The 26,475-nt window shown below is 39.3% G+C and overlaps 1 protein-coding gene across 1 annotated transcript in view; it reads left to right on the top strand.

The window, feature by feature from the left end:
- Window positions 1-303: 303 nt before the first annotated feature.
- Window positions 304-26,475, top strand: part of pvalb6 (parvalbumin 6) — a 90,145-nt gene continuing 63,973 nt past the window's right edge. Inside the window, exon 1 of the mRNA XM_037688863.1 lies at window positions 304-499. The gene's annotated coding sequence lies outside the window, so the exon portion shown is untranslated. The remainder of the gene's footprint in view (window positions 500-26,475) is intronic.

Here is a 26,475-nt window from a genome sequence, read left to right as displayed (position 1 = left end):
ATATATATATATATATATATATATATATATATATATATAGTGTGTGCTGTGGATTTTCATTTAAAAGCTTATCATCCTTCTTTTTTTCTTTGCCTTCATCCCTGTCCTTCGTTCCTCTTCTCACCAGCTAACTTCTCCATCCATCCCTTCCAATCCCTCCTCCTCCCAAACATCACATCCTATCCCAATTCAGTGCTCCCTCTCTCTCTCTCTCTTTTATCTCCCCCTATCTCTCACTTTCTCCCCTTCATCTCACCTCCAGCTAGCCGGAGCGCCCTCCTCCCTCTCCTCCTTTTCCTCTTGGATCGTTCAGCCTGCCTGCTCTAGTCCACTTTTCTCTCTCTCTCTCTGCTGTTCCTTATCATTCTTTTCCACCCTTTCAATCTTTCTCTCTGTCCTTCACTTCTCTTCAGCTGCCAGAAGCTCTCAAGCTCATCGCTCTCTTTCTCCAACTACTGACGGTTCAGAGGAGCTCCGGACAGAGACCTACAAACAGAAGGTAAGAGTGTCTCTGAGTTGATGTGAGAGTGTCTGCTTTGGTCATTCACCTTACCTGCATTGGCAGCTGATTGAGGACACAGGTGTGATGTTGAGGGAGAAAAATAATCACTTTCTGCATGAGCTGGTAGGAAATCTGTGAGGAAAATGTGCAAAAAGAGGCAAAAAGCAGCAGTTGAGGATGCTGATGATGTGTCTGAGAACAGCACAGAATATAAACTGATTGACTGCAGCAGTCCTGCAGTAAAAAGGACAATCGGAGATTCTTCAAAGTAGAGAGAAACAAAAGAAGACTATGAAAATGGTTTGAAGAGCAGGGACCAGAAACATTTTGAAGAGAAAATTAAAAGAAGAGACGTGTTTGCTGATATTTGCCTGCTGTAGCATCTGCTTGGCCACAAATGCTCCGGAGCCTGCCTCCTCCTCCTCCTGCTCCTCCTGCTCACCCGTAACAATCCCATTCACAAACTGGAGTAGAGAACAAGCTGAGGTGATTGGTTCCCTGAATGCTGTGGGTGCTTCGCTGAGCGTCTGTAGGAAGCGATCAGGAGGAGAGAGGGAGAGAAAACTCATTACATTCCTGTGATCTTTAAAAAGAAGGCTTGAATGAAACTGCAGCTCCTTGTACATGAACACAACCTGCTGACCAGCACAGTGCTGCAGTGATGGGGAGGAACGATCACGTGACGGACAGATGTGGACACAGACTGACGCTCGTGTCAGGGTTTGACCCCGCATTCAAACTTTGTCTCTCCTCTTGCATCACAAACTCACTCCTGAACGTTGCCTCTCTGCTTCTGTCACATCACACTTCAACCTCTCTGACACCACCAGGTACTGTAGATTAACAGCTGTCCAAACGACGACGCTCTCCGGTCGCTGGCCAATTACAAAGTGATGTTTTTTTGGAAGGTGGAGAGGTATCATTGATGTCCTAAACCCTGTTTGTTCTATTTTAAAACAGAAATTTGCAGATGCATTTGCACTTTTTCTAATAAAAGCAAACTGAGATTTTTAAATACGCTGTTCACGGTGTCCCCGTGTGAACCGAAGATATGAAGCTTTTTCAGAAACAATGACGTAGCAGCTGGTTTTACAGAAGCCTATTGTTACTTTGTGCCCTAAAACCCAAAACAACAATGGAGCTGATTTGAGTTTTGTTTTTGTTAATATCTATCTCCTAATCCAATGAACCATACGAGATAATATTTGATCGGAGGAAGGCAAGTCTGTCATTGGAAAGTCATTCAGTAAATTTCTGTTACAACCCATAGTTACAACTTAAACTTAAAGCCATACAGTCAGGGAAAATGAATTTAAAGCTAAATGTAAAGTACACTGGTGAATGTTTTCTGTGGCACACAGTGGCCTGAAAGATGTGCTGCAGTTTGAATGCCAGAACAATGAAAGACCAAAGAACATCTCAGGTCTTCATTTCCCAACCATCCCCTGAGGCTAATATGGTAATCTGTTAGATCTTTAACCTCCTCTATGTTTTTCTGATTAAATCCATTAGAAGTCATATGTGGCTGCTTATTTATTAACAATCAGCTTTAGATGGACATACCATTATATGTACTGTAAATTAATGATGTCGCATAACTTTCTCTAAAACTGATTTTCTGCATAAATAGTGTTTGCGACATGAATGAACAGCTATAATGAATTATTATGAATAATAATAATTTGTTATATTTATAAGTATATTAATAAATTACCAGAATGCAACTCTAAAAATGGATGAATGAATGAAACAGTTATGTAAATTTAATAAATTTACACATGTTAATTATATCATCAATGTGAAAAATAGCAGGTTTGAACTATAAATTGAATTCTCGTCGTTTATTACAATTATGAAATTTCACTGAGTTCATTTGTTAAATTTATTATCATTTAGCGATAAGTAAAATTCACATCTTTCGATTTGTTTTTATGTTAGTTGATAGAAAAGCACTTCAAATATGAAGTATGAATTGCAATATTTTTAGTTGACGTTTTATCCTGCTGCAGATATTTGTGATTGTATGCTGAAATTTTGACTAATTGAGATGAAATTTTAAACAATGCCTAAAAAACAACAACCATCAAACAAACAAAACAAGTTATGATTGTTTTAGAAGATTTTTTCATCCTAGCTAAAAATGCCTTTTACAGTATATCGCTCTTTTGATGTTGGTTATGTGGATGTTCTCGCCCCCTAGTGGCATGATATAAGTACTGCATGATTTTTGTTAGAACGTTTTTGAGAATAATTTTTTATGAACTCTAACATTTTTCAGTCAGGTCATCTGGACAGTTTCTTTTTTTTGAGCTGAAACGTTTCGCCTTCGATCCAGAAGGCTTCATCCGTCAAAGAAACACACAACACAAAACTGATTCATCCCCCAACTGGTTACTCCAAAGTGGAACAAACCAGTTATGTTGGTGCTAAGATGGTCTCTTTGTCACGCCCCTCATCCATTGCCGGCGTGGGGTGTGACAAAGAGACCATCTTAGCACCTACATAACTGGTTTGTTCCAATTTGAAGTAACCAGTTGGGGGATGAATCAGTTTTGTGTTGTGTGTTTCCTTGACTGATGAAGCCTTCTGGATCGAAGGCGAAACGTTTCAGCTCAAAAAAAAGAAACTGTCCAGATGACCTGACTGAAAAATGTTGGATTTTATATCTGGATTATTGAGCATGGACTTTGTTGTTTTTTATGAACTGCAAAAATTAAATTAGTTAAAAAATATTTGTTGAAGTCTAAACTCAGCCTTAGACCCGAAGTGAAGGTAATTTATGTTGAATCAATGGAGATAAGCGACTACGAGAACTGAACATTGCTTCAAAAGTGTGTGTGTGTGTGCGTGTGTGTGTGTGTGTGTGTGGGGGGTATATATACTGTAGCTGGGATTTTTTTAATGAGTATGCAAAACTACAAAGTAGAAAATGGACAAAATGTGCAGTGTGGATTAAAAAAAAAAATCAAGGAGGGAATGTGGACAATGAAACAAAAAATGTAAAACGTTCTCAGACCCAGAGTAAAAGAAGCAGAGCTGCAAAAGTCTAAATTACATCTCAGGTGTTTCATGAATCCAACCAAGGCATTTGAAAATCTTTAGACGGTGAAGGAAAAAGGGATAATTTCAAACCAAGGAAACGTGCAAAAAAAAAGACCTTGAAAAGGCCTTGAAAGAAACATTAGATATCATAAATCCAGTCCAATCCAACTTTATTTATAAAGCACTTAAAAAAAAACATACAGGACCAAAGCGCAGTTAAAAAGCCCAAAATGAATAAAATATTAAAAAAAAATGATTAAAAAGACATAAACAGCTATGCAATTACAAGAAATAAAATTAAAACAATTAAAGGAGAATCAAATAAACAAGTAACAATGAATTCAACATCTCACATGGTGTCAAAAGCCTGGGAATAATGATAAGTTTTAAGACGGGATTTAAAAACAGTGACGAGACCTGTCTGATGTGGAGAGGCAGACCGTTCCATAATTTAGATTCTGCGTTACAGCAACCAAACTTATGAAACAAACAAACAAATAAACAAACACCTAGTTGTTTCATTTACCGGGTATGCAGATTTTAAATTGTGTTGTGATGAGAGGAGGCAAATATGTCAAAGTAACAGCGACATGGCTTAACCGTACGGTAAAATGTGGACACATTTTTCTAAAAAGAAGCTACAAAGTTGCTAATTTCTCCTCTTTACCACTCACCCAGCACACACACGCTTTGCCCCACTCCCCTCAGGTAGGAGGTTGTGGAGCATTAAGTGTAGAACCACTGGACTGAGGAACAGCTTCTACCCTGAAGCTGTTAGACTCATGAACATGTAATCAGGAAAATCACTGTAACCCACTTTACATGGACATTTGACACTTTATCTGTGCTGCTGATTATCCATGCTGCTGATTTCTTACCCATAAGCAGCTGTATTCATACCCATCTGCTCACAACAGGCTCATGTTCAGGCTGCTGTTTAATGCACCGTATTATATTATTATTGTTTAGCGTATATCTTAGAACATTGTACCGTAACTAGGACCTTGAGTACACAATTTTGTTCCACCTCATGTGGAACATGTGATGACAATAAAGTCACCTTGAACCTTGAACCTTCACCCAAAACCCACCCAGGAGATATTTACAGTGACCATCCAGTTTTCTTCTGTTAGGCTCTTTTGCTCTAAACCTGCACATGAAATACATCAATACTTCCCCGTTAGATATAAAAGTCAAACTTGATGCATGTTAAAATGTCTTCTAATGATTTCTGGTGAACTCATTGATTTAACAAGGTTGGAGCTCTGAGAAGTGCGACATGCACGAGAGTGAAATAACTTTCCCAAGGGAGCAGACCTCCTTGTTTAGTTGTGGACTCGACAGAGAGAAAGACTGGGTTTGTCTTAGTGTGAGATGAGACAAGACGGACGAACACCTGACATTAAAGGGATTGTTCACATCTTTTGAAGAAGGGTTCTGTGGAAAGGTTATGAACAAACAACATATTACCTGCTGTAGACAGCTCTTTGAACGTTTTGAAAAAAGTTTCATTCTGTTAGAACTGAAAAGATTTAGAAAACCACACTACTAAAGACTGTTTTTATTTGGGATTAGAATGTGTCTTTATTTATGTTTATAATGACCACAGTAATCCACTTTTCTCTGTTTCAATTGAAATGAATGAAGCACTGTGCAAAAGTCTTGAGGCAACTCTAATTTCTTTAAAAGCTGATTAAAATGAAGCCAGACTTTCTTGAAATGTGGTTGTCCAGGCTTTCTAAAAGTCAGTAAAACTTTTTCTTTGGACTTTGGGCCTGCATACTCTGCACCAATTTCCAGTTCAGAGTGGATTTTAAACATCTTTGCTGGTTTTGGATAGATTCTTCTGAAGAAAATAATAAATGCAAAAATGCCACACACTGATCTCTGGCTCAGACTAGCTAGCTGCTAGTTTCGATTCACAAACAGGTTTTCAAATGTAAACATTTCAAACTGCACAAGTAGAAGTATGCTATGTACATATCAAATGTGCGTGCATGGATTTACTGCTGTGGATGAATCAGTTGACACGAACGCACAACTCAGCTTGCAACAGGACTTTTGAGACCTTTTTGTGCTCCAGACTCACTTTTGAGACAAATGTATTTTCATAAGTATTTGCTCTAGATACGTTTTCAGGCTTGAAACAATTTATTGGTTCTCAGATGCAAGAACTGGACAAAACATGAGAGACATAAGACAAGTAAAAAAAAAAAAAAAAAAAAACTTTGACCGACCTTCAGAAACCAAGAAGAACTGTTGATCAAGATGAGAAAAGTGTTCGACTGCTTTGAAGTACGGTAAGGCATATGGACCTGTGATACACAATCCTGGCCCTCAGGGGCCACTATCCTGCAGGTTTTAGACGTTTCTCTGCTTCAAAACACCTGATTTGAATAAATGAGTGATTACCAGGCTTCTACAGAACTTGCTGAAGAGCAGAGAATTAACTAATAGTTTATGACATCACTGTCTGGTATGGGAACACCACACAAACAGAAAGGAAGACACTGCAGAGTCATAGGGACTGCAGAGAGGATCAGAGGGACAACACTTCCTTCCATGGACTCGATGTAAGAACAACACTGTGGAAAAAGAGCAGCTGGAATCATCACGGAGTCACTCCATCCAGCTCACTCTCTTATCAGACACTAAAAATGTTCATAGAACCTGAGACACAGGAGAGCAGATACTGTAGCATCATCTCCCACAGTACAAGGTTTTTAATAGTTTTTCTCTGCCACAGTCAAACTGATGGCAAAACATAACCACTGGAATCAGGTGCAGTAATAAACCTACACTACCTAACTTCACTTGTCATGTGACGTGAAGGTGTAGATATTACCTACTTTCTGTACAGTGTAGATATAAACCACTCTATTCTTATTTTTATGTTAGTTATTTAGTGTTGTTTCAGTGTTTTGACTATGACTGTGAGAACTCTGCACAATAATTTCAATGTGCCTGAACTGTTGCTCTGTGCACAAATGACAAATAAAGAACTTTGCACCTTTGTACATTTGCATTATTTAAATATAAATATGATTTTTTTAATAGTTTTCAAAACTTTTGCACAGTACTGCATTTAGACTTTGCAGAAACTTGGCAAATAACTCTAGACTAGTTTACAACGTCCCCATTTAATATTCAGGTTGTAGCTTTAAGTTAACGCTGGTTTCAGTTGACCTCTGAGACATTTGTGGTCAGACATGAGTGACCGTGTCCTCCAGTGCCTCCTGATTGCATTCACACTTATACCAAGAGCTGCCCATTTGTCACCAGATTGTGGAAGATGCCAGTTACTGCTACATGTGAGCTGGACTAATGAGAGTTACAGAAAGGTCAAAGGAAATAAGTTTCTGAAGCTGTTTTCACACTCCAAGAGTGCATTTATGAAGTATGTGTGGATGGTTCATCCCAGACTTGCTTGCAGAAGATGCTTCAGGGTTTAACTGTGAAATTAAACATTTAGTTGCCCAGAAATCTTCTCATAGGTTTCTTTGTGAAGCTGCCTAGACTGGATCCATCCCCACATTTTAGTAAATACATTCAAAATCCTTTATAATGTTCACTTTGGCCCAAACTGTTGGTAGTTGGACTTTTTGACATCACAACCATTTATCAGACGTAGTTTTCTCTTGTAATGGTTCTCCTCATGGTTGCGTCCTTTCTCTTCTTTTATTTGTTTTATATAAAATGACTGTTTATGCCATAGGCATCACAACAATTATATGTGAAGGGGACACATTAAGATGAGTGAGAGAAGCGAAGCATGCTCTATTCACACAAGGAGAGCTGTTGGTCAGGCTACTCTAAAATAGTTATTGAATCAAATGTTTACATACATATGTAGGTAAATGTACAGTAGATGTTTAGCAACCTGTTAAAATGCACTAGAATGCAGGAAATGGCATCTATCCATCCATCCATTATCTTTTACCCGCTTCTTCCATTTTGGGTTACGGGGGTCGCCGGTGCCCATGTCGGAAATGGCATCTACTTTATTCAAATTTTTTTCAGGGAGGATCCCCAGACCACTGCCCCCCACCAGTGTGTCTAATGCTTCAGACGCTAAAGGTTGAAGCTGACACAATGGACAGGGTATTATGAAATATGCAGATGATCTTGTCATCATTTCTCCTCAACCGTAATGAACCTGCAACAAATGTGTTGGTATGGTTTTTCATTTTCAAACATAAATATGGAAAAAACTAAAAAGCCCAATTTTCATAAAAATAAATTCTGTTACCCCACCTTTATTTTGAAAATTAATACACTGCCTGTTGATGGATATCTGACAGACGAAGCCACAGACTGCAAACAGCATTTGTGAGCGGTCTTACTTTCCTCATGTGAGTTGCAGAAGCTAACGCATGTGTCTTAGTTTTTTGAACATGTTCAAAATAATTGTTAAACATTTTTTACCTCATGAGTTGTCTGAAACTAGTTTCAGTCCTTTTAGTTTAAAAAGACATTGCAAGAAGTGAGAAAACTTTGGGATGTTTGACCATCTACGATGCCAAATTCTGACTAATTCGAGATAAAAATAAGTGCGTGGTCAAATTGAGACATGGCTCACACACTTTGTGACTTAATTGCAAAAATAAGCATTTAATTTCCAAGAATGTCAGTGTTGTAATTTATTTAGTTATGTATGTACACAAACTGAACATTTTGCATATTTCCTCGTGGGCTTAACTTTGTAGTTTTAATGATGACCTCACTAATGAAAATGTTTTATTTTCTATTATCGGCGGCCATATTGTGAAGCTGTATATAAAAAACCCAGGACTTCATTTCAGACTCTGAAACTTGTATAAGATCAAAACAGATTAATCTTTTCCCACTCAGATCTTGCTAAAATGTAGAACCAGTTCTAGAAATATTCTTTCCACCCTCTCTTCTTCTTATAAATGACACCATTAAAGTGTAAATGGTGTTTTTGTACATGTATGTATGCTGCGTAATATGGGTTTTATGTTGTCTGCTTCACTGCCAGATGTAAACCAAACTGTCCTGGGACTGATAAAAATATACCTTGAATCTCACTTGATGTCTTGAGAAAATGTAATGAACTGCAGCGCAGGAGTGATGAAGTTGTGGTACAAAGATGTGGTTCTGACCTTTATGTACGAAGCACCAGAGTAAGAAGTACTTCAGTAATTTGGGTCTTGTGTTCACTGAAGTGGGCAGGTGCATGACATTAGGAAGTAAATTAACAGTAGAGATCGTGTTGTCCATATGTGATTAATGGCAGGAGCTGCAGTGCTGCTAAAAGTCAATCTGAGGTCAGTGGTTCGAGATAAAAAACAGAATAATGTGTGGTCTCTGTATAACCCCATATTTTACTCCTTGACAGAGCTTCAAGTTTCTGCTTTGTGTTGTGATTCCTGACAAGAGCACAAAGATGACCGATTGTCTGAATAAACTCAATTTTTAGTTATAATTCTAAAAATTCACTTAAAGTCATGCAAATGAGATGAACAGATTAAACATTTACATGTAGTTCAGCGTTTAGTGTCATCAGACTGGCCGTGATTAAATGCTGGGGTGATTAACCTTATGTGTCACGCAGGCGGCCGAACGTGAAAGTGTGCGTTGCTGAATCTTTTAAAAATCCATTACAGTGGAACATTTTGACAAAGCTTAGAGCAGTTTTTAAATTAAACATTGTGAAACAATTTTGGTGGCACGGTGGCGCAGTTGGTAGAGCTGCTGCCTCTCAGTGAGCAGGTCCTTGGTCCAAATCCCAGTCCAGGGGCCTTTCTGGGTGGAGTTTGCATGTTCTCTCTGTGCATGCGTGGGTTTTCTCCGGGTGCTCCGGTTTCCTCCCACAGACCAAAAACATGCATGTTAGGCTGATTGGTAACTCTAAATTGTCCCTAGGTGTGAGTGAGAGAGTGAATGGTTGTTTGTCTCGTTTGTCTCTTTGTGTCCCTGTGATGGACTTGCGACCTGTCCAGGGTGTACTCCGCCCCTCGCACAGTGATTGCTGGACATGGGCACCAGCGACCCCCGTGACCTAAAAATGGAATAAACGAGTAAAGATAATGGATGGATGGAAACAATTTTGGTGGTCATGGTGACACAGTTGGTAGAGCTGCTGCCTCTTAGTGAGAAGGATCGAATCCCAGAGTTTGCAAGTTCTCTCCGTGCATGCGTGGGTTTTCTCCGGGTGCTCCGGTTTCCTCCCACAGATCAAAAACATGCATGTTAGACTGATTGGTGACTCTAAATTGTCCCTAGGTGTGAGTGAGAGAGTGAATGGTTGTTTGTCTCTGTGTGTCCCTGTGATGGACTGGAGACCTGTCCAGGGTATCCCCCGCCTCTCACACATTGTCTGCTGGATATGGGCACCAGTGACCCCCACGACCCAAAAAGGAAGAAGCGGGTAAAGATGATGGATGGATGGATGCCCTGAACCTCAGTCTTAGTGAAAACACAACAAACCAGGGATGAAAGAAATGCTGATGGTCCAGGGTAATTAGGTTCTGGGAGGAGAATGGTTGATCTTTGTCTAAATGTTTGTAAACAATAATCATGAGCTGCTGTAGAAATTAAACTGATGTGACTAAAATTGAGAAAAGGCCATCAATTGCTGGGAATACAGAGCTCCACCTGGAAGATTCAGGGTAGCATCAACAACGCTACCTCCTTACCAGGGTCGGTTTGTGTGGTCAACTTCTGCCCTGATGGTCAATTTTAGCCCTGGGTCCTGGATTATAATGGACAGGAGCTAAAAATGGTCCCACAAATTTATCCTGGTTCCTGGAAATAGGTTCCTGCTATCAGACTACAGATCTCACTTAAAGCAACGACAGTGATGATGACTTGGTGATGATTCTGCATAGACCGTCAAGTGGCTCTGCTTTTTGCTGTTTTACCTCTAGACTTCTGGTTGTGTATTTTCCCTCCCTCTTGTTGTGGAGCAAAATAAACTGTTCATAGTCAAAGTCATTATTTTGTGTTAAATTGTTGTTTGGGTAGATTCATGCTTACTTCAGTTCTTTGACATCTAATTGAACTGTTTTTGTTGTTTGTCTACATCCATTACTGTTACGACCCGGCTCAGCAAGGAAAAGGGGATGCAACACTAAACCCAGATGGAAACGGGTTTTGAAAAGGAAGTGATTTATTATCCAGTCAGTTAAGATTTAAGAAGCAAAACTGAATAAAAACAGGGTACTTTTAAAAACACTAATTACCATCTGTTATAGTTCACAAATTAAACTTTTGACAAAAGCTGACCACCAACAAAATGAAAGTCAAACAGCTATGTGAAATTGTATTTTGCAAAATCTGTAAACCAAGTTACACAACCTTGAGTAAGAGACTAAAGAAGGAAGAAAATTCAATGTTACAACAAACAAGTAATCAAAAAGCAAAGCTTTTACCCTTTAAGCAAAAATCACTCGAAACTTAAAACAAGGCTTCTCACAAGTAAGACTTCTGTGCCTGCCTTCAGAAACTTACACAATCTAACAATTGTCAAGGGAATTTAGGTAAAGGTTTATGGATGTTTATCACTAACTAATGTTAAATTATTGTTAAACCATGTGTGTGAAGTGAGTGAGGTCAGAGAGTTCTTTTTGTCTGTTCAGAGAAGAGTTGATATGAGTCTTCATACACAGCTGGCAGACCGAGGTCACCAGCACTGAGCCCCAGAGGAGACATGGGGGATTTTTTAAACTTTTGCGTTCCCTCACAATACTGTACTGTATGTGGTGTTACCTCTCAGACAACAAATGTTCCTCCCTCAAAGAAACTGGTCCACAACATGATTTAACCTTTTTAGTTCTCACAGAAAACAGCAACAACGTAGACACCCGTATTTGAGGTTTATGGAGTTTTGTTTTGAAATCATTCCTTAAATATAAGGATATCCAGTGTGTGCACAGTGGTAAACTTTATTTTTACGTTGGATATTTTACGTTCATGCTCCGTGGATTCAGCGGTGACTTCCTCGTTCGAGCCGACGCAGACAGTCTGATTTCTTTCAGCTGCTCTGTCTGTCCCTCCTCTGAGGAGAGATGGTTCTCTTAGGGACCGTCAACAAATTACTGGTCTAATGAGCTTGGTCTGAACGCCATTATAATATTTTAGATATGCTTCCAGAGTATTTGTCAAAGCAGCACCATGTATCATAAGTTGTCTCAGTATATTTCTGCATGGTAATAAATCGTGAAGTTTCTCACCATTTAAACTCTAAAAGAACAAGGTGGCACTTGTGTTTCAAAAGTACTGTAACTTTATTGTCATGCATCAAAGTTCATTCAAGGATTCAAAGTTCTTTATTTGTCATTCGCATCACATGTGGTGCATGTGGTGGAACGAAATTGTGTACAGGGTCCCAGTTCCATCCAACAAAAGTATTAACATATGTGTAAAAAAAAAACAGTAATAAGATTTAAGATATGAACTAAAAAAAACATTAATTAAAACACACTAAGCACACACTTCCAGAGGGCTTCATCAGTCTGAGGAGTCCCAAGTAAACTGTGTTCCACACTAAGCAGTACAATCCTTTAGTGGACCGACCAGTTTGCTGGTTTTGCTGGTGACTGATGAAGCCCTCTGGATAGAGGGTGAAACATCCTTCCACAAAAAGGAAACTGTCCAGATGACCTGACTGACCATTATTGTATTTTGTACCTGGATGACTGAGCATGAACTTTGATGCTTTAAAAGAAAGTTACAGTACTTTTGAAACACAAGTGCCTCCATGTTCTTTTGGATTTTAAATGGTGAGAAACTTCATGATGTATTACCATGAAGAAATATACTGAGAAAACTTTAGTTATGATTCATGGTGCTGCTTTGACAAATACTCTGGAATTACGGTAATTTGTTGACGGTCCTTAAGAGAACCATCGCTCCACGTCCCCTCCGGGACTCCGTACACCAGTGACTGTCTGATAAGTATCATAAAAACACTTCCTGTCTCACTGTTCGGTGCACATTATCACTGACGATGCTCTAAGCATGTAACTTTCTACATCTGTGAAAGCCTGTTTTCATGACTGATCTGCCCTTGCAAGTAAAAGACCGATAGAATATTTATTTATCCAACAACAATAATCACACAAAGACAGACCTCAACACCAACTCTTGGCCACAAACAGCTAGACTTGGCGTAGTCAAACTATGCCAAGTCCAAACATTTTACCCTGACAAGGCACCTACATAACACTCCCAGTTGCCCTAATTAGAAGGGAAGCTAGGCTTAAATAGACAAGACTCTTCTGTGGTTGGAGGAGCAAGAGACGACGAATCAAACCAGGATGCAGAGGGACGTCCACTGAGAGGAGTCAGGAGAGGCCAGCCAATCTCAGATATGTTACAGCTGGTTCATCAAACCTGCAACTGCACGGTTTTATACAAACCAATAACAGTTACTATCACTGACTGAGGCCTCCGTTTCTGACAAAATGTTAATAAAAATTATTTTAAGTTTCATGTTTCATATTTGCGTTCACTTTTATCAGTGGTTGACGTCAGTGGTGGAGAAAGTACTCAAACACTATTTTTAAGTAAAAGTACCAATAAACAAACAAAAATGTACACTAGTAAAAGTAGAAGTACCACATTAACATTTTTACTTAAGTAAAAGTAAATAAGTACTTGTGTTTAAAAATATTTAAAGCAATAAAAATAAAAGTACTTGCTGAATGTATCACCTAATGTAATAGTCTACAATATCATTAAGTGTATCTACCGTATGTATATTTTCTGTACTACATTAATAGTGTTGAGCCATTTTAATGAACAATGCTGCAGATAATACATGTTTTTATTGTGTTTACTCTGTGACACAGTTCACACTTGGACTTGTGATTCTGTGTGTCAGAATTTCAGGATGACATGTAGAGTTAAATGACATTAAGCAAAATAAAAAAAGAGGAATGATTATACCTTTGAAAGTTTTTATTTAACACAAAGCAAAACCAATGTGTCATTTTAACTGCAGTAAACACATTTAGGTAAAAGTTGTCTGACAGAAAAAAAGGAGCTTAGACACACGTAACAAAGAGGCTCTGATCATTTCAACTCCAGTTTGTCATCAACTCTAGTTAAAATACTGTCTATTCAACCTTGTAATGAGTCAATACTGAACAATATTTTAACTTCCTGACACCATTTTCAAAACTTGGACTCGAGTGTTGAGACATTTGGAGACATCTCTTGTCTCCTAACATCCATGAACTGACACATTTTAATATTGCAGCAAGAATTTATTGTTCAAGTTCAGAAGAAGTTGGTTTTCAAAGTTTTTAGAGTCCAGTCTGGCTCTTTTGGGAGAAAATCTGTCCTGCTGTACTGAATAGTATTTCTATAGTCTTTTAATAATCTTTCAATAGTCTTTTGATAATCTTTCAATTGTCTTTCAATAATCTTTCAAGGGTCTTTCAACGGTCTTTCAATAATCTTTCAATAAGGCCATGGGTGGCACGTATTTTCTGGCCGACTCTCCACGGTGGAATCCAGTTTGGGTGTGTTAGTGGTACTGTGGGTGTGTCCAACTCAGTATACTAGAATATACTTCATTGGCCCAGATCTTCTTGAAGGTGGGTCTAATTTTAACTGACCACTTTGCAGTGATTCAGTGGCCCAACTCCCCTCTCACCATTGGTTACTTTCAAATTAACGAACAAATCAAAAAACATAACGTGGATGTAACTTGTAACGCAACGTATTCTGGAAATGTAGTGTAGTAGAAAGTACAGATATTTAATGTAAAATGGAGTGGAGTAAAATCGAAAGTACCCATGTTTAACTCTACTTAAGTAAAGTACAGGAAAAATGTACTTAAGTACAGTAACAAAGTACTTGTACTTTTTTATATCCCACCACTGGTTGATGTAGAACTAACCTTAGTCTAAACCAGGGCTATTCAACTAAATTGCTCAGGGGACCTCAGTTACTGAAAGCCAAGAGTCACAGGAGCCGGACATCCAGCAGTTATTCTCATTAAGTAAGTTTGTTTTATGATTTAAAATCTCATTTTGTTTAAAAATGAACCCATTGGTGGGCCGAACTGAGCACACTCGATGTCCTGATTTGGCCCCTGGGCTGTCAGTTGAACAGCCCTAGTCTGAACAATGTTCATATCTACCCATGTTTCAGCTCTACTCTTAAGTTAAGCCAACACCTGACAGCATTCTACATTGAGGACGTTTCAATATCACAATGTAAAATGCCAATAAAATTAATTTTAAAATATTGTAAAGTCAATAACAAGCAAGCATAAATAATCAAAGAACTAGAACTGAATGCCAAGCTTACCTTGAATACTGGAAATAGGTATGAATCGATTTAGGGCGTGGTGTCTAATTTTCTAAGCATGTGCATTAGTTACTAAAGGTCAATAGTGGGCTGTAGGACGGGAAGCTGCAGGTTGGGAGGACTGAAATCGTGGGAGTAGCTGTTTGCATTGATCTGTGTTGTCCACCCATACTTTTCTTTTTCTACTCGTCTACATTTCTTAAACTCTAATTCCACTTCCCTTGAGACAAAATATATAATTTCTTGATGAGCTACAGTTGCTGAGCACATGGCTGCCTTGTCACCATGGAGCCTCAGACACCTGAGAGGTCGTCTGGATAATTAAAGCCCCCATCTCTCCTCACCGCGGAACAGAGGTCGCTACCAGAGAATTAGCATTTGAGCTGATTTCAGGAAAAGCACAATTAACCCCCTGTTCAGAGCTTTTGTTTTAATTGCATTAATTAAGAGACAGATTTTAATAAAAAGAAATGAAGAGGAGGGGAGTCCAATTTTTGAGCACAAAAGATTTCGAACTGGAGATTAAAACAATCTCATTAATGTATTTTTATGAAGCAAGCATTTGTTTGAACATGCACAAAATAAAATGCTGCAAACTGATAGGAATCAGTCTAAAGTGTGTGCACTGATGCAGTCCAGGTCACGGCTAACACGCACTTCTCCATAACCTAACCCCCCACTCACAATTATGCAGCGTGCACACACATTAATAAAGACCCCTGTTATCATAATGGCCCCTGACAGAAGGCTGTGATAGCCAGTCTCGCTCCGCGGAGTCTACGCCGGTTTAGCCGCCGCCGACAAGGTCAAGGACAGATGTTGTGCGATGTTCTGGCATCTGTGTGTGTGATGCTCTCACTGATACACTGATCTGTGTAAATCGTGATCATTCATTCATTCATGCCCGGGGCTTGTTACTGTGTGCATTCAGACATCGGTGCCATATTCTGAGGCAGTGACTGTGTCTGTGTGTATGGCACCAGGGCTGAAACCGAGTCTCAAATACAGAACCACAATTGAGTGAAGCATCAGATGCTGTATTTTGGCTCATATTTGTTTAGGCCACAGGATTGCAGCAGAGCGCTATGCTCTGCCAGACAGAGCTCAGCTGGACCTGATTAGGTCACATGAAGGTGCTGCTCAGTCCTTCAATAATCAGAAAGGACTCAGGTGTTCTGCTGACTTGCAATGGACACCAAATACCTCAGGTTAAAAGGTCACAAACTTCTGTAGCTTGTTACGCCTCGTCCTCCCTTCCCTTCCTCGTAACATCTTGGTACTACAGTAAATTGCATTAGAATCACCCATTGCAGGTATTTTCTTTGTTTTGCTGCCTTATAACCAGTGGTGTAGTCTACATTTTTGTAGTGGATATACCGCGGTAAAGTTAGTTTTACGTTGGACCTTGGACACTGTTGAAGCCACTGATCGCGAATGTCCAACGTCCAACGTAAAACAACTGTTTTACGTTTTACCACTACATACTGTCCTTAGAAACTGAAGTATACTAGTTAGTGCAACGTAATCGTCAATTTATTTTGATTTTTAAGCATATTAATTATCTCCAAATTTATCTGATGATTATTTTTCAATAAATGTACAACAAACTTTGTACAACAGTTGGCTTTGTATTAAAAACATGTTATAGATTTTTTATTAAACAGTATCAAATCAAAACGCTGCATACCAGTAGATTGTTATGGAAGCGTTTAGCTGCTGTTTAGTGTATCAATGACACGTGCCTAATGATATGTCATATATCATGGGGCACTTTTAAGTGGGTATACTGAAATTCTCAAGCTTTTCTAGTGGGTATACTCCTTATACACGAGTATCATGTAGACTACACCACTGCTTATAACTTGGAGAGATAGATAGAGCTTTGGACTTAAACTTTGGCCCAGTCCAGGACCGTTAACTGGTTCTTCTGAAACCACTTTGCCTCAGCAGCATGTTTAGGTTCATTTTCTTGCTGGAAGGTGAACCTCAGTTCAGGTCTTAAACTATTGGTCATGATGTACATTTTCTTGTACTCACCAGGGTTTTGGTGTTCATTTCAGTCTGTTTTCCCTTGGTTCCAGCTCATGTGTCCGTCCTCAGTTGATTATTGCTCTCAGGTGTTTTCTCTTCTGTTAGTTAGAGTTTAAGAAGCCTTTCAGTTGTCTGTGTCACTTGTGGGATCATCGGGTATTGAACATTATGTTTGTACACTAGATGTTTTTCCAGTTGTTACCTGGTTTTGGACCAGTACCTTTCATTCTGTGCCTTTGAAAGATCTCTTGAATAAAGACACTTTAAGTTTTTCGCTGGATCCATACCCTGAGTCTTCTATTTCCACTGAAGACACCACAGCGTGATAACGTTGGAACACCCCAGCAGGTTTTCTTTAACAGCTTGTCCATATTTTGCTCCATCCACCCTCCCAGTCCCTGCTGATGAAAACCATACCCACAGCCTGATGTTGCCACCACCATGCTTCACTGCAGGGATGGTGTTCTCGGCATAATGAGAAGTGTTAAGTTCACACCAGAAATATTGTTGTTAGCCAGAAAGTTACATTTTAGTCTCATCTGACCACAGCACCTTGTTTCCTCGTGTTTTGAGGGTTTTCAACAGAGATCTGCATCATCATCTGATCAAAAGAGCCATATCTGCCCCTTAATTCACTAAATTAAGCGTATGGAGCCACAAAAACCTCAACAGGTGACCTGTTGGCCACTTTAAGGTTGCTGGTGGGGTTTTTTCTGGCCATTAGGAGTGACATTATAAAATGAAAAATATCTAATGATATTGTTAGTATTTTTATCTAGATTAACCCTGGGTTTTTAATCTGCTCGGAGACGGATTATAATGAAATTATGTCCCTGTTCTGGCTGGTTTAAACGAGGCCAGCAACTTTAAAAAGTCCCTTACAGGGATTCAATATCCGTCAAGGAATAGAGTTTTTATTTATTTGTTATTGGCTCGCTCATCATGTATGGCTTTTTCTGCACCAGTATAATTTTTCCTGACACGTCAGACCCACTGAGATCACACTTAGCCGTCCAGCCCCTTATCCACGTGTGCTCTCCTCTGTGAAGGAGGAGCCTAGGTCCTATATATATTTGAAATACCTTGTCCGGCCCTTCCGGTCCAGGATCCCGAGTCGTGTAGCGCTGTAAACTGTAACCTTCTCCTGCCTTGATTTAATACAGTTGGTAAAATTGAATTCACGCTTCCTTGATTTATTGATAGTGTGAGTTGCTGCTTCTGAGGGAGGTCCGAGCCGGGGGACAGCGTGGGCTGATGGTCCTCCATAATGTGAACAGTTAGTTCTGGATGTCACCAGCAAACTGGTTGATCCGCTGTGAGAAGGTGTTATTTATAAGACTGAGCTTGTTACAGCTCCTCAGACTGAAGAAGTCTTTTGGATTAAAGAAGAAACGTTTAAACAAGTTCTATTTTTAAATTTTTTTTATTTGTCTAGAGACTTAACTTTTTTAGATGCTAAAGTTGAAGTGAGTATAATTTAGTCCTTATATTAATACTATTATTCACGTATTTGCAAAAGAAAACTGCTAAAACTAGCTCCTTTTATTGCTGTTTTAACAACAATTAATTAATTAATTAATTCATTCATTCATTCATTCAACCTTTATTTATACAGGCTAATCATGTGTTAGGGGCTACAGTAGCTTGGTGGTTAGTATCGGGTCTTGTAATCTTAAGGCTGCAGGTTCAAGTTAGTCAGGAACATCATCTGGCATAAAACAATCGCCCAATCTTTGTTTCTGTTTAGGATGTTGTGACAGTGAAGTTTATTTCAGTAAGTTATAAGCCATGGCTGCACAGCAGGTGACAGACGTTTGTCTATTTTCAGCGAGGACAAGATGTCAACGCCAACTTTAGCCTGCTGCTGAGGTCGGTCCAGAGCAACAGGAGTCCGCCCATTTCCAATTAGAAAACCCACGACCCCTTAAATGAGATCATTAACAAACTCCTACTCAGATGGGACAGAGTGAGACAAAATGGATAGAAAGGTCTCTAGTCATTTCAGCTTGGACTTTTTTTTTCCCTCTCTATTTTTTTAGAGAGGGAAAATTAATAAGATGACCCATTTTGACAAAGTCACTTGAAGTGTCCATCTTTGGGGAGTAAAGTCTTGGTATATTTAGATTTATTGTCTTGCTTTGTGAGTGAACACTAAGAAAAGTGGAAATATTTTCTTCATCAACAAACACTATCCATGCAATCTGTTTTTTTTTTTTACCTTTTAAAGTACCTTTCAGAAGGTTGCTGAATTATTATTTGTTTGCATTTTCTGAATATTTTCTTATTCACAACAAAGCTTATAGATACTAAATAGTGTTAGTTACACTAAAATTAACCTCTCAAACAATTTTTAAGTATTCACTTTTTTCCCTGGTGACAATTGAAATGAATTATTTATAAGTACTTATGGTAACATACTATATACTCGTATACTAATATGCTGTTGTTACACTTGAGAGAGCATGGTGTCATTTGACTAAACACCTGAAACATCCTATATTATTCGCAAAAATAAAAGTCAGGTGCATTAACAATCTGTGCTATGAATGACACGGCTGTCGCTGCGGCCTTGAAAAGCAGCATTTGTAGTAAACAATATCGATCAATCGTGCAATGAATGTCATATTCCAGGACACACCCTCCCCTCAGAACGAAGGTGAGTGTGCAGATGAAAGGACTGTCGTCCTTCCCGACGCCTTCATCCTCTTATGGTTCTCCTCTTTCACCCGACCTTCACTTCATATTCCCTGACTCTACTTTTCATTTAATCCACAAACTCATCCTGTCATCAGTTCTCTTTCTTACCTAAAACCTTTTGTGTTTGTGTTGGTGGTCCTTTAATACAAGCCCATAAAGGGATGTTCTTAAGAAAGTCTTTATTTGTTAAATCTCAATGGCACATGCAATAAATGCATGGCCGCTGAAGCCGATTTACACAACTTTGGAGATTTTTCAAACTTCTCCTGCACTTGCAATAAGGTTATCATATTTTGCCTCAATGTGTTGAACCCACATGCAGGAAACTCCAAGTAAAAAGTTAATACTTGGTTTTATTTACATAAATACAACAAGATGCTGGCCGGGCAGCAAACACTTTAAAGGAGGGGACACAAAGGGAGACATAACAGCCTTCACAGGACAATCTGCAGACAACTAAGACACAAGGATGCTGAAGACGAGACATGATGATGAGCACCTGAGGTAATTAGAAATAGAGACAGGTGTGACAGGAGCTGAACACAAGGAAGAGAAACAGGGAAGTGCAGAAAATCACAGAAAGCCCATAAAGGTTAGAGGGAAGCCCTTACTAAGGTTTGTAAAAAGACATTTTGTAGTGAAAATTTTTATAAACTGAGTTTTGAGTTGATTTTTGTGGACTTAAAATGTAATTCAATTCAGTTTTTTTATTTTTTTTTTAGCACCAAGTCCTTTCAGGGCACTGTACAGACACATGTATATATAAAAATAATAATTTAACATTTATCTGAGGAGCAGACTGCTTTGAATTGAACTTCATCACAGACTCTCATCTTGAGCAAGCATGAAGGCGACAGTAGAAAGGAAAAACTCCCTCGTGAGGAGGAAACCTTTAGCAGAACCAGGTTCAGGACAAGCGGCCATCTCTTCAACCAGCTGGGTTTGAGAGGAACAGAATAAACTTTATTGGAATTGCATCGAGGTACAACGCGAATATGTACTTACAGTCATCTGAAAGATGGGCGGAGTGCACGAAGCTGCAACTGTAGAAAGCGTGTTTCGAGTAAACAAATAGTTGTTTTTCATTGTTAGTATTATTAAATTCTTGTTAAAGTCCTCATGTGCACGCTCCCGCAGCTGCCATGTGGCAGCCAATCAATTTTTGCATAACAGCGGCCCACATTTCCGGGTGGTCAGTGGTGACTCGTAACATGCGCAACTCATCAGCGGTGATGCAAAATAGATGTGACGTATACGGCGAAGTGACATATTTATGAATTTTTCCACTTTATTAGACAAACATGGGGAAAATATGATAACGTTGGTGTATGTACTTTGTATAGTTCAAAGCTTTTAGTGCCCAAAGACAAATTGTCTTGTGACAAAAATGAAAATAATATTTTGCATTATCTAATGCAATATTATGACATTATGAGCAATCTTTCAGCACATGAGTTGTGAATGATTCTCAGCAGTCAAATGTTAACTAAATATCTGTAAAACCAGCGGACTCACAGATATTTTTGTGATGGTTAAGATGGATTAATTTTCGTGGCCATCTTAAATTGGTTGACCTCAGGAGTTATTCAGTTAGGGAGAAAGTTTTTGTACAATCAATGAGATATTTTTCTAACAGAACAAATAACTATACACAAAAAGCATTGCCCAACTGTAGGCAGCAGGTCATAAATATGAAGCTGCATGCTCACCATCACAACAACAAAGGAGCCGTTTAACTGATTTTTTTCTACTTGTCTGACTTTATCCTGCTTTTGTTGATGCTCTACTTTGTGTTGAAAGGGCTTGTAAACTTCAAAAACCAGCAATATTACTTTGTCTCATTAAGAAGGTTTTTGCAACTTGTGTTAACCTGGATTGTTCTGGCTAACTAGTGGCATGGCATGGGTACTTCAGTGTTTTTGTTTAAATTCCTGTTTAATCATCAAAATGTAAAACTTTTTTCAATACATAGAGAAAAAGATACACTGCCTGGCCAAAAAACAAATGAAATTTAAAAAAGCGTTTGATATGGGGTTGCTGCAGTTGGTCTGGTCTTGGTTCAGCAAAGAACGAACGAGTTATGAGACATCATTTTCACACGCGGACCCCATTGAGAATCTTTGGGACGTGCTGAAGAAGACTTTGCTCCGTGGTACGAACCTCCCGTCATCGACACAAGATACTGGGGGAAGATTAATGCAAATCTGGACAGAAATAAATGTGACATTGCAGAAGTGGAAACGACGCCACAGTGAATGTGTGCAGTAATCAAAGCTGAAGGCAGTTCAGCGAAACATTAGTGTAACCTTGTATTTATTCTTTGGCCAGGCAGTGTATGCAGATGTTCTCATTGACAGAGCTTTCTCCTTTCACACTCATGTGTAACCTCATCATTGCCAACACATTTTGTAATCTCATGTGCATAAAGAACCCTCAGCTTCCTGCCTCCTGCATTCTTTATGATAACTTTATGAAGTGTTGCACTCAGGCACACACTCGGCTCTAACCACAATAGTCACAATGAACGTGAGAGGCGGCAAGCCGCAGCGATGCCTCTCGAGGAAAATGCGTTTGTGCTCATGAGTGGTTGAGGCTGTGCTGATATCGTTGTTAATGCTTGGGCTTTCTGCTGCAAAGTCAGTGGAGTTCTACTCCCACAAACACACACAGCACTGCAGGGGCAGCTGCGGGTGATCAGAGTTAGCAACTGACCCGTAATCAGGGTCAGTGATTCGAGGCGATGGCCACAAACTGACACAAGCCGGCATCCATGTGCACCCTGTGGGCGTGGACAGGCTCTGCTCGCTTATGCAAACGACTAATTCATCTTTACACAGCACCAGGGTTTTAAAGAACACTGTTAATGAGCATTTATGAAACAGCAAGTAGATTCCACTTACCTTTCTTTGTTATAAACATCATTTTCAAGCTGTGGGGATTTATTACACATATAAAGTTAGACATTCATTTAAACTTCCAGCAGTCCCAAGAGCAATACATACAAGTCGCCCGAGTTGATTGGTGAATAAGAGCAGGTGAGTGTGGCAGGGAGCAACCACAGAGGAGGTGAAGGATAACTGAGGGAAGATGACTTGTGGAACAAATGAACACAGAGAAAGATGAACACAAGAAGGTAAAACTCGCGAATCACAAAATAATAATAAAAAAACTAAAATGCTAAAAACCAAAAAGGGGAAATAAAACTGATCCCAAACACCAAGCGAATCATCAAGTAACAAATTACAGATCATGATCATTTTGTTCAAAAGCCTCCATGCTTTTTTTGAGAATGGAGCTGTTTGGAGGGAGCAGTGATCCACGCTGGTCTTGGTTTTGCTCGGACTAACGTTAGCTCATCAGTCTGGAAGAGCCTCTGCAACAGGTAAGATGTTATTGGTTCACAATTTTTCCACAGAAACGCACTTCGTAATATCAGAACCATCCGTCATTTTGACAGCTGTAAATTTTCAACTAAATAAGTCTTTTGTAGAGTCAAAACAAAATCAAGTGTATTCATGCGCTTCATGAAGCTGAAGGTCAAATTCAGGTCAAACAAATTTGTCCACTGTGACTGCAACACTTGGCCTTCTGTCCACAGAACCTAACCAGTTCTCGGTGACTTTAACATCCTCTGCCATGTGCACCCCATTTGCTCCGTCCTCCTTCCACTCACATCACAGACTTGCTCCTGAATACAAATGAGGTATTTATTTATTTATTTTGGTCGCCTTTAATGCTATAGAGCTTATAGCGAGAAGGAGCTCGGAGTGAATGTCTCCCCCTAAAGCAGGCAAAGCAGCAAGAACGTAAATCTGCTTGACGACAGGAGATAATGAAAAGCTGAAAGTTGAATATCGAAAGTGAAGATAAAGGAAATATGCAAATGATGTCCTCTGTTCCCAAACTCTGACAGACAGTCAAGAAAAGCAGAGCTAATGCCTTTTTATTTTGGCATGTGCTTCTTGTTTCTAAAATAAACTGAATACGTATTAAAGTACGTCCATTAAACCCAGCAAAGTTCAGTCAGGTCCTCTGGTCGTTCTGTTGTTGAAACATTTCGTCCTTCATCCAAAAGACTTCATCAGTCCAAGGAGCCACAACAAACTCAGTCTTATAAATAGCACCTTCACATAGTGGGCCAACCAGTTTGATGGTGCTAAAATGGTTTCTGGAGTCCGCCTTCTTCGCCGTCAACTCGTCTGAGGCAGCCATGGCCAAAGTGGTTCAAAACCATCATCAAACTGGTTGACCCACTGTGTGAATGTGCTATTTATAAGACTGAGTTTGTTGTGGCTCCTCAGACTGATGAAATCCTTTGGATGCAAGTTGAAACGTTTCAACAGGAAGAAACCATCCAGAGGACCTGACTGAACTTTGTTTGTTTTCACCTGGATTATTGAGCATGATATGTTCATTAGACGTTTCCACTTGTTGTCCACATGCAAAAAGCATTTTTGTTTATTTACATTTTCCAAAGTGGAGTTTATTTTTAAGCCTGAATATTGCAATCCCTCCAGCGGTTGTCCTGGCTGAGGTTGAGGTTGTAAGTGCAGGTGTGCCCAGGTGAAGTAGTGCCACCAACTGCCACATTGATTGTCACCATTTCCACCACAGAGCTCCTGAAGGAGGCAGGAATTAGAGGTCAGGCTCCAAAGAAGGCAATTAAAGAAGTGTATTAATGGAAGAATCAGCTACTGAATGGGGCTGAAGCAAAAAGGGACCATATGGGCTGCCAGACATTTAAGCACCAAGTTGGAGGAACCTGTGGTGGGTCTACCTCGGCTGAGGGTGTCTCATGATAAAAGGGCCGAAACTCCCAACGAGTTTGTGGTACACAACTGAAGATGTGTTGTACTGCACATCTTCAAACAACCCAGCAATAAGGACATCTCTGATCCTCAGTTAGGATGGCAAACCACAGCTATGTTCTTTCATTCGCCTCATCAGTTCCATCATTCTGAGAGGCCGTCAGTTCAACAATTAAAACGCACTGGAAAGAATTAGGCCTGAAGACCAGATCTGAGATTTGAGGCACTGGTTTGGGTCTACTTACATTTGTCCATTTGTGACTGGCATGGTTCAGGAGGTGTAGACTTCTCCCCTTCCTGTCGTTTGATGAAGGATGGTTGGACATTTTAAGGGGAGGTGTTTGTTGACAGTCTCTCATGCTCCAAAGGTGAAGTCAAGCTCCTCAGTACTTCGTTGTGGTGCCAAATGTACCTTCCTTGTACTGGGCTGTTCTTGCATCTCCCCCACAATGTGTTTGGAGGTTTACTGGTGGTGGTGGTGGGTGCTGCACATTAAAGACAGGCTGGAGCCTCTCCAAATCAAAAATGTATGTCACAATGAAGCTGAGATGGTTTGATTTATATAAACTCTTCTTTTAGGGTCTGTAAAGAAAATGGGATTTTTTTTTTTCTCCAGAAATTATGATGTTGCGGTCCACTACAGTGAAGCTGTGAATACTGAGGTATTTGCCAAAAAAAAGTAATTAACTCAGACAATAGTCAAATAATTCCCTGAAGTTGCTGCTGTTCAAAAATCACCAGCGTGAACGTTCATAACGTTCGTTAGATTGAACGAATGATGCTGGGTTGATGTATCACATCCGTTCCTACATTTAGTGAATCCCTCGTGGACGCTCATCACATTCTTCTTCATTAGGCTACTTGATTTTTGCTACTTTGTTCATAAGTCTGTCTGCCAAGAATTTAAATGACAAAAGACCAATTAAATCTTTATCATGTAGTGTGCTTACAAGTATCATTCAAAGTGAGTTACCCACTAACCCTTTTTTAACCTCCGTCTACAAATAACATTGGTATAGTTTAAAACTGGGTAAAAATGAGTGAAATCCTAATTTGTTGACGTATAAGTAACCAGACTTCCACATGACTGATTTTTCTTCTGAGGAAGATACAAAATGATCAAATGAAACGGCTGCCACATTTTCCTCTTTCCTCTCTCTTTCTTGTTTCCATCTAAAATGGAATGTGGAGGTTTTTTTTTTTTTTTTAAAAGGAAGTGCTTTAACATTGTTGCTCCACTTCATTCATCCAATGAACTATTTTTTATATCTGCGTGTTCCTCCTTCAAGGATTCTGGGAATGGGTGCATATTTCCAGTAGTCATAGGGTGAGATGGTGAGGTGGAGCTTGGACCAGTCCTCCACAGGGACACATGGAGACAAGACAGACAACGTTTCATGCTCTCACGAGACAATTGAAGAGACAATTAACCCAACACGTGTGATTTATAATTGCTGTGGGTCAACGCTAACCAACTGCTCCTTCCAAAATCACCAACCGCAGATAAAATGTTCAAATGTTCAAGTATTTTTTGACATGTCTTTGGACATTTCAGCATTTGTTGGAAATCCTATGTTCTCATTGGAACAGATGTTTTTTGTCATAAAAATGAAAAAATAACAGTCACACATCTGGAGGATTGACATCCAAGCCTTTATTTCACAATTTTAACTACCATGTTTATTATTATTATTATTGGTTAATTAGTATTTTTTTAACCAAATGGAGAATTTGAGTGATTTTACAAGACGTGTGATTTTTTTTTTACCGTGGTGCTGGTTAGGTCACATTTCTATAAAAGAAAACGGTTGTCCTGTGATGCTCAGAGGCAGGAGACAGTGAGTCAGATCTCAGAAGCCATCAACCATCATTAACATCATCAAAACAGGTCTAACACAACACCACCCCGAGGAGCTCCTATTTTATGTGTTATTAGACCATTATTTATACATGTTAGTTCCCATTCAGCCTTGAAGACTTATTTACAAGAGAGACCTGTTACATGCAACATACAGGAAGATGAAAAAAAGAGAACACGAGGGTGGAGGAAGTAAAAAAAATCATGTCTCACATCTAAAAAAGTTAAATCTGGTCCTCTGGACATTCAAAAAA

Source organism: Nematolebias whitei, chromosome 15 (assembly GCF_014905685.2).
Source record: "Nematolebias whitei isolate Nwh7 chromosome 15, NemWhi1, whole genome shotgun sequence".
Taxonomy (NCBI): Eukaryota; Metazoa; Chordata; class Actinopteri; order Cyprinodontiformes; family Rivulidae; genus Nematolebias; species Nematolebias whitei.
The sequence above is the reverse complement of the archived record's forward strand: the minus strand, read 5'-3'. Positions and strand labels throughout refer to the sequence as shown.